Source organism: Bombina bombina, chromosome 6 (genome assembly GCF_027579735.1).
Source record: "Bombina bombina isolate aBomBom1 chromosome 6, aBomBom1.pri, whole genome shotgun sequence".
In the NCBI taxonomy this organism is placed as follows: Eukaryota; Metazoa; Chordata; class Amphibia; order Anura; family Bombinatoridae; genus Bombina; species Bombina bombina.
In genome coordinates, this window is record NC_069504.1 from 1,102,444,174 (window position 1) to 1,102,461,309 (window position 17,136).

Genomic DNA, 17,136 nt, shown 5'->3' on the forward strand with positions numbered 1-17,136 from the left:
GCTTCTACCACTAACAGTCACATATAGACCTATAGAATACAGCTGTGCTTCTACTACTATCAGTCACATATAGACCTATAGAATACAGCTGTGCTTCTACTACTATCAGTTAGTATAGACCTATAGAATACAGCTGTGCTTCTACCACTATCAGTCACATATAGACCTATAGAATACAGCTGTGCTTCTACTACTATCAGTCAGTATAGATCTATAGAATACAGCTGTGCTTCTACCACTATCAGTTAGTATAGACTTATAGAATACAGCTGTGCTTCTACCACTAACAGTCACATATAGACCTATAGAATACAGCTGTGCTTCTACTACTATCAGTTAGTATAGACCTATAGAATACAGCTGTGCTTCTACCACTATCAGTCACATATAGACCTATAGAATACAGCTGTGCTTCTACCACTAACAGTCACATATAGACCTATAGAATACAGCTGTGCTTCTACTACTATCAGTTAGTATAGACTTATAGAATACAGCTGTGCTTCTACCACTATCAGTCACATATAGACCTATAGAATACATCTGTGCTTCTACCACTATCAGTCAGTATAGACCTATAGAATACAGCTGTGCTTCTACCACTATCAGTCACATATAGAGCTAAATAATACAGCTGTGTTTCTACCACTATCAGTCAGTATAGACCTATAAAATACAGCTGTGCTTCTACCACTATCAGTCAGTATAGATCTATAGAATACAGCTGTGCTTCTACCACTATCAGTCACATATAGACCTATAGAATACAGCTGTGCTTCTACCACTATCAGTCACATATAGACCTATAGAATACAGCTGTGCTTCTACCACTATCAGTCACATATAGACCTATAGAATACAGCTGTGCTTCTACCACTATCAGTCAGTATAGACCTATAGAATGCAGCTGTGCTTCTACCACTATCAGTCAGTATAGACCTATAGAATACAGCTGTGCTTCTACCACTATCAGTCAGTATAGACCTATAGAATACAGCTGTGCTTCTACCACTATCAGTCACATATAGACCTATAGAATACAGCTGTGCTTCTACCACTATCAGTCAGTATAGATCTATAGAATACAGCTGTGCTTCCACCACTATCAGTCAGTATATACCTATAGAATACAGCTGTGCTTCTACCACTAACAGTCAGTATAGACCTACAGAATACAGCTGTGCTTCTACCACTATCAGTCAGTATAGACCTATAGAATACAGCTGTGTTTCTACCACTATCAGTCAGTATAGACCTATAGAATACAGCTGTGCTTCTACCACTATCAGTCACATATAGACCTATAGAATACAGCTGTGCTTCTACCACTATCAGTCAGTATAGACCTATAGAATACAGCTGTGCTTCTACCACTATCAGCCAGTATAGACCTATAGAATACAGCTGTGCTTCTACCACTATCAGTCAGTATAGACCTATAGAATACAGCTGTGCTTCTACTACTATCAGTCACATATAGACCTAAATATTACAGCTGTGCTTCTACCACTATCAGTCAGTATAGACCTATAGAATACAGCTGTGCTTCTACCACTATCAGTCAGTATAGACCTATAGAATACAGCTGTGCTTCTACCACTATCAGCCAGTATAGACCTATAGAATACAGCTGTGCTTCTACCACTATCAGCCAGTATAGACCTATAGAATACAGCTGTGCATCTACCACTATCAGTCAGTATAGACCTATAGAATACAGCTGTGCTTCTACCACTATCAGTCAGTATAGACCTATAAAATACAGCTGTGCTTCTACCACTATCAGTAAGTATAGACCTATAGAATACAGCTGTGCTTCTACCACTATCAGTCACATATAGACCTATAGAATACAGCTGTGCATCTACCACGATCAGTCATTATAAATCTATGGAATACAGCTGTGCTTCTAACACTATCAGTCAGTATAGACCTATAGAATACATCTGTGCTTCTACCACTATCAGTCAGTATAGACCAATAGAATACAGCTGTGCATCTACCACGATCAGTCAGTATAGATCTATAGAATACAGCTGTGCTTCTAACACTATCAGTCAGTATAGACCTATAGAATACATCTGTGCTTCTACCACTGTCAGTCAGTATAGACAAATAGAATACAGCTGTGCTTCTACCACTATCAGTCAGTATAGACCAATAGAACACAGCTGTGCTTCTAACACTATCAGTCAGTATAGACCTATAGAATACAGCTGTGCATCTACCACGATCAGTCAGTATAGATCTATAGGATACAGCTGTGCTTCTACCACTATCAGTCAGTATAGATCTATAGGATACAGCTGTGCTTCTACCACTATCAGTCAGTATAGACCTATAGAATACAGCTGTGCTTCTAACACTATCAGTCACATATAGATCTATAGAATACAGCTGTGCTTCTACCACTATCAGTCACATAGAGTTAAATAATACAGCTGTGCTTCTACCACTATCAGTCAGTATATACCTATAGAAAACAGCTGTGCTTCTACCACTATCAGTCAGTATAGACCTATAAAATACAGCTGTGCATCTACCACTATCAGTCACATATAGATCTATAGAATACAGCTGTGCTTCTACCACTATCAGTCACATAGACCTATAGAATACAGCTGTGCTTCTACCACTATCAGTCACATATAGACCTATAGAATACAGCTGTGCTTCTACCACTATCAGTCAGTATAGATCTATAGAATACAGCTGTGCTTCCACCACTATCAGTCAGTATAGACCTATAGAATACAGCTGTGCTTCTACCACTAACAGTCACATATAGACCTAAATAATACAGCTGTGCTTCTACCACTATCAGTCATATAGACCTATAGAATACAGCTGTGCTTCTACCACTATCAGTCACATATAGACCTATAGAATATAGCTGTGCTTCTACCACTATCAGTCACATATAGACCTATAGAATACAGCTGTGCTTCTATCACTATCAGTCAGTATAGATCTATAGAATACAGCTGTGCTTCTACCACTATCAGTCAGTATAGACCTATAGAATACAGCTGTGCTTCTACCACTATCAGTCAGTATAGACCTATAGAATACAGCTGTGCTTCTACCACTATCAGTCAGTATAGACCTATAGAATACAGCTGTGCTTCTACCACTATCAGTCACATAGACCTATAGAATACAGCTGTGCTTCTACCACTATCAGTCACATAGACCTATAGAATACAGCTGTGCTTCTACTACTATCAGTTAGTATAGACTTATAGAATACAGCTGTGCTTCTACCACTATCAGTCAGTATAGACCTATAGAATACAGCTGTGCTTCTACTACTATCAGTCAGTATAGACCTATAGAATACAGCTGTGCTTCTACCACTATCAGTCAGTATAGACCTATAGAATACAGCTGTGCTTCTACCACTATCAGTCACATAGACCTATAGAATACAGCTGTGCATCTACCACTATCAGTCAGTATAGATCTATAGAATACAGCTGTGCTTCTACCACTATCAGTCAGTATAGATCTATAGAATACAGCTGTGCTTCTACCACTATCAGTCAGTATAGATCTATAGAATACAGCTGTGCTTCTACCACTATCAGTCAGTATAGACCTATAGAATACAGCTGTGCTTCTACCACTATCAGTCAGTATAGACCTACAGAATACAGCTGTGCTTCTACCACTATCAGTCAGTATAGACCTATAGAATACAGCTGTGCTTCTACTACTATCAGTCAGTATAGACCTACAGAATACAGCTGTGCTTCTATCACTATCAGTCAGTATAGACCTACAGAATACAGCTGTGCTTCTACCACTATCAGTCAGTATAGACCTATAAAATACAGCTGTGCTTCTATCACTATCAGTCAGTATAGACCTATAGAATACAGCTGTGCTTCTACCACTATCAGTCAGTATAGATCTATATTATACAGCTGTGCTTCTACCACTATCTGTTAGGGGTAATATGAACCTGATGGCTGCCATCAGGTTCATATATATTACCCCTAACACTATCAGTCAGTATAGACCTATAGAATACATCTGTGCTTCTACCACTATCAGTCAGTATAGACCTATAGAATGCAGCTGTGCTTCTACCACTATCAGTCAGTATAGACCTATAGAATACAGCTGTGCTTCTACCACTATCAGTCAGTATAGACCTATAGAATACATCTGTGCTTCTACCACTATCAGTCAGTATAGACCTATAGAATGCAGCTGTGCTTCTACCACTATCAGTCAGTATAGACCTATAGAATACAGCTGTGCTTCTACCACTATCAGTCAGTATAGACCTATAGAATACAGCTGTGCTTCTACCACTATCAGTCAGTATAGACCTATAGAATACAGCTGTGCTTCTACCACTATCAGTCAGTATAGACCTATAGAATACAGCTGTGATTCTACCACTATCAGTCAGTATAGACCTATAGAATACAGCTGTGATTCTATCACTATCAGTCAGTATAGATCTATAGAATACAGCTGTGATTCTATCACTATAAGTAAATATAACAAGCCAGCACCTCTCTCTTGGATCAGTATACACAGGAAGTTGCACTAACCTCTGCTACTGATACTAGAGAGACATAAGATTATTTGCTAATAACTATAAGACAGCAGAACATATAGGGAAGTTTAAACACCTCTAAGACCATCATATAGCACAGGTAATACGCGTGTACGGCTATGGCTAGTGGATGATGCAAGGGTGACTGCGCTTATAGGACACATGCACGTGCCCCGGTAATTACCTATCCGTGGAGCACCCTGTGCCCCGCATACCGCGCGCTCGCTCCTCTTTCTCCAGCTCATCGGTGCCAGACCTGCCAACGTATAACCCACCCTGCTCTATCCTGCAGACACCACTTCCTACATGCATGACGTCAAACTCCGGGGAACTCTGGGAGTTATAGTTCTGTCCCGGTGACTGCTTTGGTCAGCTGAGGCTTATTAACCCCATCATGAGCATAAGGCTCCTTGTGTGTTTGCTGAGTTTGTTAGCATCACTTTACCACCTTCATTGAGGGGCCACAGGGGATAATCGGTAGTGGGATAGTGGTTGGACGACCCCTCTTCCCCTGTAACGCTAGGATGCAGGTTGTAAGTGCAGAGACAAGGCGTTCAGCTGTAGGAATTCCCTGTGATGAGGAGATGACAGACTGTAATGTCACCCTTACTCCCCTTGTCTGCCTGTGTAACCAATTCACTAATACTATGACGGGGGGCCAGATAAAAGCACACTTTCAATATGGTTGAGGTAAATGATAAATATGGTTGAGGTAAATGATAAATATGGTTGAGGTAAATGATACATTGAATGTTATAGTAAGGTGACCAAACGTCCCTATCTTTTAGGGACCGTACTGAACGAGGGCAATGCGTTACTATTTTTTATTTTTTTGTTAGGGACAGTCCTGCATTTGGTCAGTCCCTAATTTTATAAAAGGACTAAGTTTTGCTGTCATGGATTGTCCTGAATTTACCTGAATGGGTCTCCTGTACCTTATCCCGGTGTTCTGACAAAATGCCGACTGACATTTGTCCACCGGACAGAATGCCGAAGCACCTTCCGAGTTTGGCCGAGGGCAGATAAGCTTCAGAGTGCTCTGTTCTAATCAGAGCCTCGGGTGCCGCAACCGCCTCTGGAAACCTAACCATGTGTCCCAGCCCGCATGTCTTGTAATTCTCTGTCTGGGAAATTATCTATCTATCAAATCTATCAAATTTTTCTATCGATTCTATTTATCTATCTAATCTATCGAATCTATCTATCTTGTGGCCGGACTGTTATCTGACAGCCACTTGTCTGTTGGACTATTATCGGTCGGCCAAATGTCCATCGGCTAACAGTCTGGCCACGCCTTGTCCCAGTGTGTAGATGACAAGAACCAACTTCAAGGGACAGTCTACTCCAGAATTTTATTTTTCTAAAAAGATAGATAATCCCTTTATCACCCATTCCCCAGTTTTGCATAACCAACACTGTTCTATTTATACACATATTACCTCTGTGATTGCCTTGTATCTACGCCTCTGCAGGCTGCCCCTTACCTCAGTGCTTTTGACAGACATGCAGTTTAGCCTATCAGTGCAGACTCCTAAATAACTCAACGGCAGTGAGCACAATGTTATCTATATGACACACATGAACTAGTACTATCTAACTGTGAAAAACTTTAAAAATGCTCTGAGCTAAGAGGCGGTTTTCAACCGTTTTAGAAATCAGTTTGAGCCTAGCTAGGTTTAGCTTTGCAAAAATACCACCAAGGGAACAAATAAATTTTGATGATAAAAGTAAATTGTAAAGTTGATTAAAATTACATGCCCTTTCTAAATCATGAAAGTTTATTTTTGTCCAGTCCCTTTCACTTTCCACAAAATCTGCTGCAGTTACTTCTCCAACCCAGCAGGAGTCACTATTTGGTATCACAGTTTACATTCCCATTGATAGCAGGAAGTGGTAGTCCACTTGGGCTTTTACTTGTGGAGGATGGCTGGCATTAAAGGGTTACTAAACCCAATTTTTTTCTTTAATGATTCAGATAGAGCATGTACTTTTAATTAACTTTCTAATTTACTCCTATTATCATTTTTTCTTTGTTCTCTTGCTATCTTTATTTAAAATGCAGGTATGTAAAGCACAGGAGCCCGCCCATTTTTGGTTGAGTACCTGGGTTATGCTTACTTTTTGGTTTGCTAAATGTAGCCACCAATAAGCAATACCCAGGGTGCTGTGCCTAAAATGGGCTGGCTCCTAAGCTTTAAATTCCTGCTTTTTAAATAAAGATAGCAAGAGAACAAAGAGACATTGATAGTAGGAGTAAATTAGAAAGTTGCTTAACATGGCATGCTCTATTTTAATAATTAAAGGGGAAAAAATGGGTTTAGTATCCCTTTAAGGTGGTGGAGAAGGATAGAATAAGTCTAGCCCACTTTTTACTGTTTGCTGTGGTAGTCCCTAGTGGCTGCAGAGTTAGGCAGGATAGCGCTAGTTGTGATCAATACCTGTCTGTTGCTGCTATGCAGGGGCCATCTGTGCCAGGTACAATGTGCACAGAGTTAGAGTAGTTCTATACTTTTATACTATAGTAGGGAATAGTGGTGATCAATGCCAGTCTGCTGCTACCATACAGGCACCTTCTGTGCCAGGTACAGTGTTTGCTGAGCTGGGGTAGTTCTATACTTTTATACTATAGCAGGGCATAGTGTTAATCAGTCCTTGCCTGCTGCTTTACAGACACCATCTGTACCAGGTAAAGTGTGTGCAAAGCTGGGGTAGTTTGTAGTTCTATACTTATATACTCTAGCACGGCATAGTGGTCATCAATGCCTGTCTGCTGCTGCTATGCAGGGACCATCTGTGCCAGGTACAGTATGTGCTAAGCTGGGGTAGTTCTTTTCTTATATGTGATAGCAGTCTTTACAGAAAGGGTGGTGGATACATGTAATAAACTTCCAATAGAGGTGGTAAACATAAAAAAAGAGATTAAAAAAATGCCTGGGACATGCATAAGGCTATTCTAAGAAAACAGTAACATGTAATATGTGTAGACTTCATGGGACATGCATAAGGCTATCCTAAGAAAACAGTAACATGTAATATGGGTAGACTTCATGGGACATGCATAAGGCTATCCTAAGAAAACAGTAACTTGTAATATGTGTATAGACTTGATGGGACATGCATAAGGCTATCCTAAGAAAACAGTAACTTGTAATATGTGTATAGACTTGATGGGACATGCATAAGGCTATCCTAAGAAAACAGTAACATGTAATATGTGTAGACTTGATGGGACATGCATAAGGCTATCCTAAGTAATAAGTAACATGTAATATGTGTAGACTTGATGGGACATGCATAAGGCTATCCTAAGGAAACAGTAACATGTAATATGGATAGACTTGATGTGACATGCATAAGGCTATCCTAAGAAAACAGTAACATGTAATATGGGTAGACTTCATGGGACATGCATAAGGCTATCCTAAGAAAACAGTAACATGTAAAATGGGTAGACTTGATGGGCCTTTTGGTTCTTATCTACCATCAAATTCTATGTTTAGCCACAGTTCATAATATTGTGTTTCTGGCTAATGACTTTATAATTTTCTTTTATATGTATGTGTACATTTGTTATCTGGCTGTAATGTTGTGTATGTTGTGTATGTTGTAACATAAATGTCATTCTGACTACATCCTACATGTCATATATAATTTCAGGTCATGCAGAGCAGGAATTATGGCAATCTGTGTGCAACACCATAAACACAAAAGCAAGACAGATACACTAAGTATGTGTTACTGTCTCTGTATTCTTTAACTTAAATCAAATATGTATGTACACTTACAGCATGTGCTGCATACAGAGGCAGGGGATATGTGTTTGGGGCTGGAGCATAATAAACGGAAAGAGTAGAATACGATAGGAGTGCCACTAAGGCTGGGGCTCCTATACAGGACCGGAGGGGTTAATAAAGGATGGTAGGGAAGGGGCAACCTAGGGAAAAAACAGAGGGTCAGAGAAGGAGGGGGGAGGGCATTGTAGGAGACAATAGGAAGATAAGGTCAGGTAAAGGGAGGAGGGGCCGTAGCTCAGGTATTATAAGGTGGAACAACAGGAAGTGAAGCACACTAAATTTTTTCTTGTTTTACAGGAGGAAGTTCGAGCAATCCATGACAATGTCGGCAAGGAATCGTAGGATCCCCAAGAAGTTCCTGCATGGGGATGACACTATCTGGAAGACTAGAGCCGTCCAGGCACAGAGAAAACTGAGGAGGCTGGAAAAGGAGAAAAGGAAGGAGGAAAAGCCAGCGGAGGGAGCGGACAAGGGAGCGGTACCTGTGGTGGGGCATGCAGATAAGGTGATGACTGCTGTAGGATACAAGGCAGCAGAGGTAAGAGGCAGAGTGTGCGGTAGGGAGGCGGACATGGAGCAGGGTAAGGAGCGCATGCAGGGAGGTGCAGACAGCGACGCCCCACTATTCTCAGATGCGAAAAGCAGCTCAGGCATCCCAGAGATATTCAGAGGAGAGTTGGGCCCATTATCACTGGATATTCCACTGGGACAGGGTATGGGCACGGCAAAGATTCCTTCCCCTGGGGTTAACGTGCAGGGCGACATGCAGCCTAACAGTTAGGGAGGGGCGCGGTCGTGTCACGCAGGCGTCGGGGGGGGCGGGGCACCAAGAGCGATCCCGGCATCTTCAAGCCCCAGTAGTAAGTGCGAGTCAGGGGCAGGGAATGTCGCGAGATTCCAGCGGCTATCTTTAAGCCCCGGTAACAGGGGTGAGCAGTTGCGGCCATATTGGAAGCCCAGTACGGGCCACAAGGGGTCTGACGGGGAGCAGCCCGCACACAGGCCTGCATACAAGGTGGACACGGGAGTGCATGAAGTGCGGAGAGGGGCCAAAGGGGTTTATGTCGTAGGACAGGGCATTAGTTACGGCACAGACGATGGGTTTAAGGAAGAGAGGGGAGAAGCACGAAGCAAGGGTGGGAGGTGCAGGGGTCCCGGTGGGCCCAGCACACAGGGCGATGGGGTGAGCAAGGGAAGGTATAAGGACAGGGAGTGGGAGGACGAGGAAGGACAGGTAGAATTTGTAAGCAGGAAGGAAGTAAGATGCAATAATAAAGAAGGGAAGGACAGGGAAGAGGAGAGGAGGTATGTGGAAGTATATGACAGGGAGCATAAGGAGCAGAGGCCACGAAAAAGATATAGCATTGAGGAGGTAAGAAAGGATCAGCCCAGGATGATAAGGGATGTAGACGGGAATACATATGTAATGCTAGAAGACGACCAGAGAAGGAAGGATAGGAGAGACATAGGTAATGAAGGGAACAGGGAAGGACGGAAGGACCAGGTCTGGGAAAACGAGAGGAGAATGGATAACGATAGAATGTATATGCATGATAATGACTGTGGGATTGTATTACAGAAAGCAAGGGCAGACAGTGCGAAAAAGGGCACAATGCATGGAAAGGAGGTGGAAGGAGAGTCCCCAGATGCAAAAAGAGGTGGAAATCGGACGGCAACGGGAGATGGAGGAGAAGCAAAAGGCAAAGTGGGAGAAAGTAAAGGGCTGAAGCAAGGTAAGAAAATAATGTATTGCAGAAATGACGGGTCAGACAGTTTATCTGAATGGGATTCGGATGATGATAGAATTCAAGGGGAGGGTAATAGGAGAATCTTGAAATTTGTTAAAATGATATACGCAAAGCAAGGTAGAAAAGTAGAAAGCGATATTACGATGGAAGGGGGTGATAACGAAGGGGAGTACAATGCAGATGACGAGGTGACGGGGACAAAACTAATGCCACTAACAACCCATTTAAAGGCAAAAATAGTACTGAAAGCGCAGAAGGGCAAATATGTGGATGTGTTCAACATTACAAGGGAGGCAGTTGCGTTAAAAGCCAGGAGCGAGGAAGGAAAGGGAAGAAAGCTGAAGCAGTCATTCCCAGAGTGGGTAAAAGGGATGTTAATATATGTGGAATGCTTTATTTCTGAAAATCCGAGAAAAGTTAAGGGAGTGCTAAGATATATACACTTAATAGCGGAGTGTTACACAACATATGGGGGATTTGGGTGGAAAGATTATGATGGCGAATTTAGAAGGAGTAACCTGCAGTTGGGAGACAAAGCAAGGAAGGAGTTTGGAATTAAGATATTGGACATGTGGACGAGGCTGATAAAACCAGCAGACAGCACAGTTGGGAGGATTCAGAGACCAATAACGCAAGGGAAGGTAGTGAAAGCATAAGGGAATGAATGTTGGGCATACAATGACAGGAGGTGTGACAGAGGAAGTAGCTGCATGTTCAGACATATATGCAGATATTGCAGTGGTTTCCATGCGGGGATAGATTGCAGAAAGAATAATGGTGGGGCGAATAAGCAGCTTTTTCGTGGCGCAGTGGGAGCTGGTAACAGAGGGACAATGGGGAATGGCCAGAAACCCGTTGAGAGTAGATAGGTTAATGAAGGAACTGGTGAAATACACAGAAGGGGACAACAGGGGGTTATTGGCAAAAGGTTTAACAGAGGGATTTGTGGTACCAATAAAAACGGAGGTTTATGGGGCAAGTAAATTTAGGAACTTAAAATCTGCAATGGAGTACCCAGCAGTACTGCAGGAAAAATTAGAAAAGGAAATAAAATTGGGTAGAATGGCAGGACCATTTAAGAAGATACCTATTCAAGGTTTAGTGATATCGCCAATGGGCGTGGTACCTAAAAAAGAGAAGGGAAAATTTTGCATGGTACAACACTTGTCGTATCCAAAAGGGAAGTCAGTAAATGATGCGATTGACAGGGCAGACACTTCAGTGCAATATCAATCATTCGATGCAGCAGTAAATATGGTAAAGGAAGCAGGGAAGGGCGCGCTATTGGCGAAGGTCGACATAGAATCTGCGTTTAGATTTTTACCTTTAAATCCAGAAAGCTTTAGACTAATAGGGTGTAAATTTAACGGGCATTTTTACGTAGATAAATGTTTGCCGATAGGCTGCTCAGTATCATGCTCCATATTTGAGAAGTTCCGTACATTTTTGCATTGGCTGCTGGCAGTAAGAACAGGCTCAGATAGAATTATACATTATTTGGATGATTTTATGGTTGTGGGCCCAGCTCGGGCTAGCTCATGCGCAGAATTAAAGACAGCTTTGCTGAATATATTAGAGGAGCTAGGAGTACCAGTGGCAGCAGAAACATCCGAAGGGCCTTGCGAGAGATTGTCATTTCTAGGCATAACAATTGACACGGCGAAGGGACAATGCGAATTACCGGAAAAAGGTTGCACTCAGGGAAATGCAGAAGTTGCTGGGAGTGCTTAATTTCGCATGCAGGGTGATACCTGCAGGGAGGATTTTTAAGAGAAGACTGGAGCAAGGGTTTCGGCGCATACTTACAAGGTAGATGGTGCGCTGGTAAATAGTCAGCGGAATGGGAAAGGGACGGATGGGTGAAGAATTTGTTGTTGCTAGAATTATTTCCCATAGTGGTGGAACTGTGGGAAATATACTGGCAAACAAGAGTATTATATTCTGGTTGGATAACCAAGGTGTAGTGGACGTAATTAACAACTTATCGGCCTCTTCCATGCCTGTTATAAAATACCTGAGATACTTAGTGTTGAAATGCTTACAGTTGAACATATGTTTAAAGCTAGACACATTCCTGGTTATAGAATTATTGTGGCTGACGCGCTGTCAAGGTTTAGATAGGAATTGTTTAGGAGGGTAGTGTCCGCTGCCAGAAAAGAATGTGAACGCTGCCCTATCTCTCTTTGGCAGATTGGGAGGTCATAGAAGGCATAAGGAAGATGGTTGAGAAATCTGTGGCCCCAAGAACCTGGAGGGTATACGATATCTATTGGAAACAGTGGTTGCAATTTAGGGGCGCAGGAATAAGGGGCGAGGGAAGTAGGTTTTTAGAATGGCTTTGGTCACTGAAACAGAGGGGCATGAAGAAAGGTCAGGAGGGCATAGTCTTAGCAGGGGTATCTTTTTTCGCAAAGTTAAGGGGCGAAGAGGACATGACGAAATCATTTGTAGTCAGAAAGGTGTTAAGAGCATGGCAGGCAGGCGAGGAAAAAAGGGCAGATGAAAGGGAACCAATCACGAAGGCGAGATTGGAGAGAATGGTAGGGGTATTGGTGGAAGTGTGCAGGGACAAGGATGAAGCATGTCTGTTCAATGCCGCCTTCGTTATGGCATTCTGGGGAGCTTTTAGGATAGGAGAATTAGTCGCAGCAAGTAAGCGGACGATAGAAATGGGGTCGCTGAATCAGACGTAAGAATATATGAGGATAATATAATGGTGTTGATAAGAAAATGAAAAAAACGACAGAGAAGGAAAGGGGGCGTGGGTGTTGATGAAAGGAACAGGAAGCGCGGCATGCCCAGTGGTAAGTGTGAAACAGATAGTAGGCACAAAGCGGACAAGGGGTAGGTTGTTCTTAAAGCACATAGACGGGTCCAATTTAACAAAATTCCAATTTAAAAAAGTGATGGAAATGGCCATAAAAAAGCTGGGATGGGAAAAACAACGGTTCTCGCCGCATTCATTCAGGATAGGGGACGCGACTAGCACAGCGGAGAAAGGTTGTTCTGAAGATAAGATAAAAAATTTGGGAAGGTGGAAATCCCAGGCTTTTAGATCTTACATCAGACTAAAAGGGGAATAAAAGGGAAGGGGTCGTGAATTCTGGCGTTGAATTATCATCAACGAAGTTGTGGTTTTAAGGTTCATGAAATATTTATGTTTTATCTTGCAGATGGAGCATTGCGCGTATGGGTAGTAGGGCATTCGTACGTGCATTGGGCACGCATTAAAGCAGTAGCAGCAGGATTAGGGTTGCATCTAGGTTTTCACACAGAGAGGCGAATATCAGGTGGCTAGGGAAGAGGGGGATGAGATGGGAGGAGCTAGTCGCGACAATACAACAGGCAAGGAGAAGGTGGGGTTGCCCTGATACATTGATAATACATCTAGGGGGCAACGACATAGGCGTATTTCCTTTAAGGGAATTGGAGGATAAGATAAAGGAAGTTATTAGTTGGGTGAAGGTGGCATGGCCACAGGTACGAGTCATATGGTCCAACATAATATCCAGGATACACTGGCGCAACACAGATACGCAGAGGGCGGGATATAGATTGCGTAGAAGAGTTAATCAAGTGGCGGCAAAGATAGTAAGAGAAACGGGGGCAGGGTGCTGGAGCACCCGCTGATCGCAGCTAAGAGAGAGGAGTTGTTTCGGGCGGACGGTGTACACCTGAATGAGGTCGGGAATGATCAGTTTCTTGAGGACATAAGAACTATGGTGTAGGAACTGGTTAAGGTAAGGAAAGGTCACTAGGTTGGTTGGCGTAAAGAGAGTCTTTGTTGGCGGTGAAAATGGGCCTGGCACGTGGGCGGGGCAGCGAGGACGCGGGGGATCCCGCTGCATAATCTGCTTGGGGTCGTGATCCGGTGGTCTAGCTGCTGGGCAGGTTATGCAGCGTGTTCTCTCGTAATTCCTTGGGCCTCGCCACGGGGGGATTTTGTGGTCTCCCCCCCGATACGTGGACCCATGTTCGTTGAAATGCTTGGGCATTATGTTGATTTGTGGTGTTGAAATTGCTGGCATTGATTTATGGCTCTCTTATCTGATTTTGGCTGCAACAGCAAAATCTAGACAAATTAAAAGTGACCTTTCCATTTTTATTGGCAATACTGGTGTTGTGTATTTATTTCAGGTACACAGGGAAAAAGGGATGGTCGGGAATAGGGTGCATATAAGGTATTGGAGTATGGTAAGGGGAGGTAAAATGGATCCTCTAAGCCTTACTTACAGTTACAACATGTGCTGCATACAGAGGCAGGTGATATGTGTTTAGGGCTGGAGCACTTACAGTTACAGCATGTGCTGCATACAGAGGCAGGGGATATGTGTTTAGGGCTAGAGCACTTACAGTTACAGCATGTGCTACATACAGAGGCAGGTGATATGTGTTTATGGCTGGAACACTTACAGTTACAGCATGTGCTACATACAGAGGCAGGTGATATGTGTGTAGGGCAGGAGCACTTACAGTTACAGCATGTGCTTTATACAGAGGCAGGTGATATGTGTTTAGGGCTGAAGCACTTACAGTTACAGCATGTGCTACATACAGAGGCAGGTGATATGTGTTTAGGGCTGGAGCACTTACAGTTACATCATGTGCTGCATACAGAGGCAGGTGATATGTGTTTAGGGCTGGAGCACTTACAGTTACAGTATGTGCTACATACAGAGGCAGGTGATATGTGTTTAGGGCTAGAGCACTTACAGTTACAGCATGTGCTGCATACAGAGGTAGGTGATATGTGTTTAGGGCTGGAGCACTTACAGTTACATCATGTGCTGCATACAGAGGCAGGTGATATGTGTTTAGGGCTGGAGCACTTACAGTTACAGTATGTGCTGCATACAGAGGCAGGTGATATGTGTTTAGGGCAGGAACACTTACAGTTACATCATGTGCTACATACAGAGGCAGGTGATATGTGTTTAGGGCTAGAGCACTTACAGTTACAGCATGTGCTGCATACAGAGGCAGGTGATATGTGTTTAGGGCTAGAGCACTTACAGTTACATCATGTGCTACATACAGAGGCAGGTGATATGTGTTTAGGGCTGGAGCACTTACAGTTACAACATGTGCTACATACAGAGGCAGGTGATATGTGTTTAGGGTAGGAGCACTTACAGTTACAGCATGTGCTACATACAGAGGCATGTGATATGTGTTTAGGGCTGGAGCACTTACAGTTACAGTATGTGCTGCATACAGAGGCAGGTGATATGTGTTTAGGGCTGGAGCACTTACAGTTACATCATGTGCTGCATACAGAGGCAGGTGATATGTGTTTAGGGCTGGAGCACTTACAGTTACAGCATGTGCTGCATACAGAGGCAGGTGATATGTGTTTAGGGCAGGAGCACTTACAGTTACATCATGTGATGCATACAGGGGCAGGTGATATGTGTTTAGGGCTAGAGCACTTACAGTTACAGTATGTGCTGCATACAGAGGCAGGTGATATGTGTTTAGGGCTAGAGCACTTACAGTTACAGTATGTGCTGCATACAGAGGCAGGTGATATGTGTTTAGGGCTGGAGAACTTACAGTTACAGCATGTGCTGCATACAGAGGCAGGGGATATGTGTTTAGGGCTGGAGCACTTACACTTACAGCATGTGCTGCATACAGAGGCAGGTGATATGTGTTTAAGGCAGGAGCACTTACAGTTACAGCATGTGCTACATACAGAGGCAGGTGATATGTGTTTAGGGCTGGAGCACTTACAGTTACAGCATGTGCTGCATACAGAGGCAGGTGATATGTGTTTAGGGCTGGAGCACTTACAGTTACAGCATATGCTACATACAGAGGCAGGTGATATGTGTTTAGGGCTGGATCACTTACAGTTGCAGCATGTGCTGCATACAGAGGCAGGTGATATGTATTTAGGGCTGGAGCACTTACAGTTACATCATGTGCTGTATACAGAGGCAGGTGATATGTGTTTGGGGCTGGAGCACTTACAGTTACAGCATGTGCTGCATACAGAGGCAGGTGATATGTGTTTAGGGCTGGAGCACTTACAGTTACAGTATGTGCTGCATACAGAGGTAGGTGATATGTGTTTAGGGCTGGAGCACTTACAGTTACAGCATGTGCTGCCTACAGAGGCAGGTGATATGTGTTTAGGGCTGGAGCACTTACAGTTACATCATGTGCTGCATACAGAGGCAGGTGATATGTGTTTAGGGCTGGAGCACTTACAGTTACATCATGTGCTGCATACAGAGGCAGGTGATATGTGTTTAGGGCTGGATCACTTACAGTTACAGCATGTGCTGCATACAGAGGCAGGTGATATGTGTTTAGGGCTGGAGCACTTACAGTTACAGTATGTGCTGCATACAGAGGCAGGTGATATGTGTTTGGGGCAGGAGAACTTACAGTTACAGTATGTGCTACATACAGAGGCAGGTGATATGTGTTTAGGGCAGGAGAACTTACAGTTACAGTATGTGCTACATACAGAGGTAGGTGATATGTGTTTATGGCTGGAGCACTTACAGTTACAGCATGTGCTGGCATACAGAGGCAGGTGATCTGTGTTTAGGGCTGGAGCACTTACAGTTACATCATGTGCTGCATACAGAGGCAGGTGATATGTGTTTAGGGCTGGATCACTTACAGTTACAGCATGTGCTGCATACAGAGGCAGGTGATATGTGTTTAGGGCTGGATCACTTACAGTTACAGCATGTGCTGCATACAGAGGCAGGTGATATGTGTTTAGGGCTGGATCACTTACAGTTACAGCATGTGCTGCATACAGAGGCAGGTAATATGTGTTTAGGGCTGGAGCACTTACAGTTACATCATGTGCTGCATACAGAGGCAGGTGATATGTGTTTAGGGCTGGATCACTTACAGTTACAGCATGTGCTGCATACAGAGGCAGGTGATATGTGTTTATGGCTGGAGCACTTACAGTTACAGCATGTGCTGTATACAGAGGCAGGTGATATGTGTTTAGGGCTGGAGCACTTACAGTTACATCATGTGCTGCATACAGAGGCAG

The 17,136-nt window shown here is 43.3% G+C and overlaps 2 protein-coding genes across 3 annotated transcripts in view; one reads left to right on the forward strand and one right to left on the reverse strand.

Annotated features, from left to right (window-relative positions):
• SLC37A3 (solute carrier family 37 member 3) overlaps positions 1 to 4,869 on the reverse strand; it is a 176,853-nt gene extending 171,984 nt beyond the window's left edge. For both annotated transcript variants that reach the window (XM_053719032.1, XM_053719031.1), the window contains exon 1: positions 4,755 to 4,869. The gene's annotated coding sequence lies outside the window, so the exon portion shown is untranslated. The remainder of the gene's footprint in view (positions 1 to 4,754) is intronic.
• Positions 4,870 to 4,977: 108 nt separating this feature from the next.
• RAB19 (RAB19, member RAS oncogene family) overlaps positions 4,978 to 17,136 on the forward strand; it is a 100,003-nt gene continuing 87,844 nt past the window's right edge. Inside the window, exons 1-3 of the mRNA XM_053719033.1 lie at positions 4,978 to 5,260; positions 8,662 to 9,379; positions 9,944 to 10,097. The gene's annotated coding sequence lies outside the window, so the exon portion shown is untranslated. The remainder of the gene's footprint in view (positions 5,261 to 8,661; positions 9,380 to 9,943; positions 10,098 to 17,136) is intronic.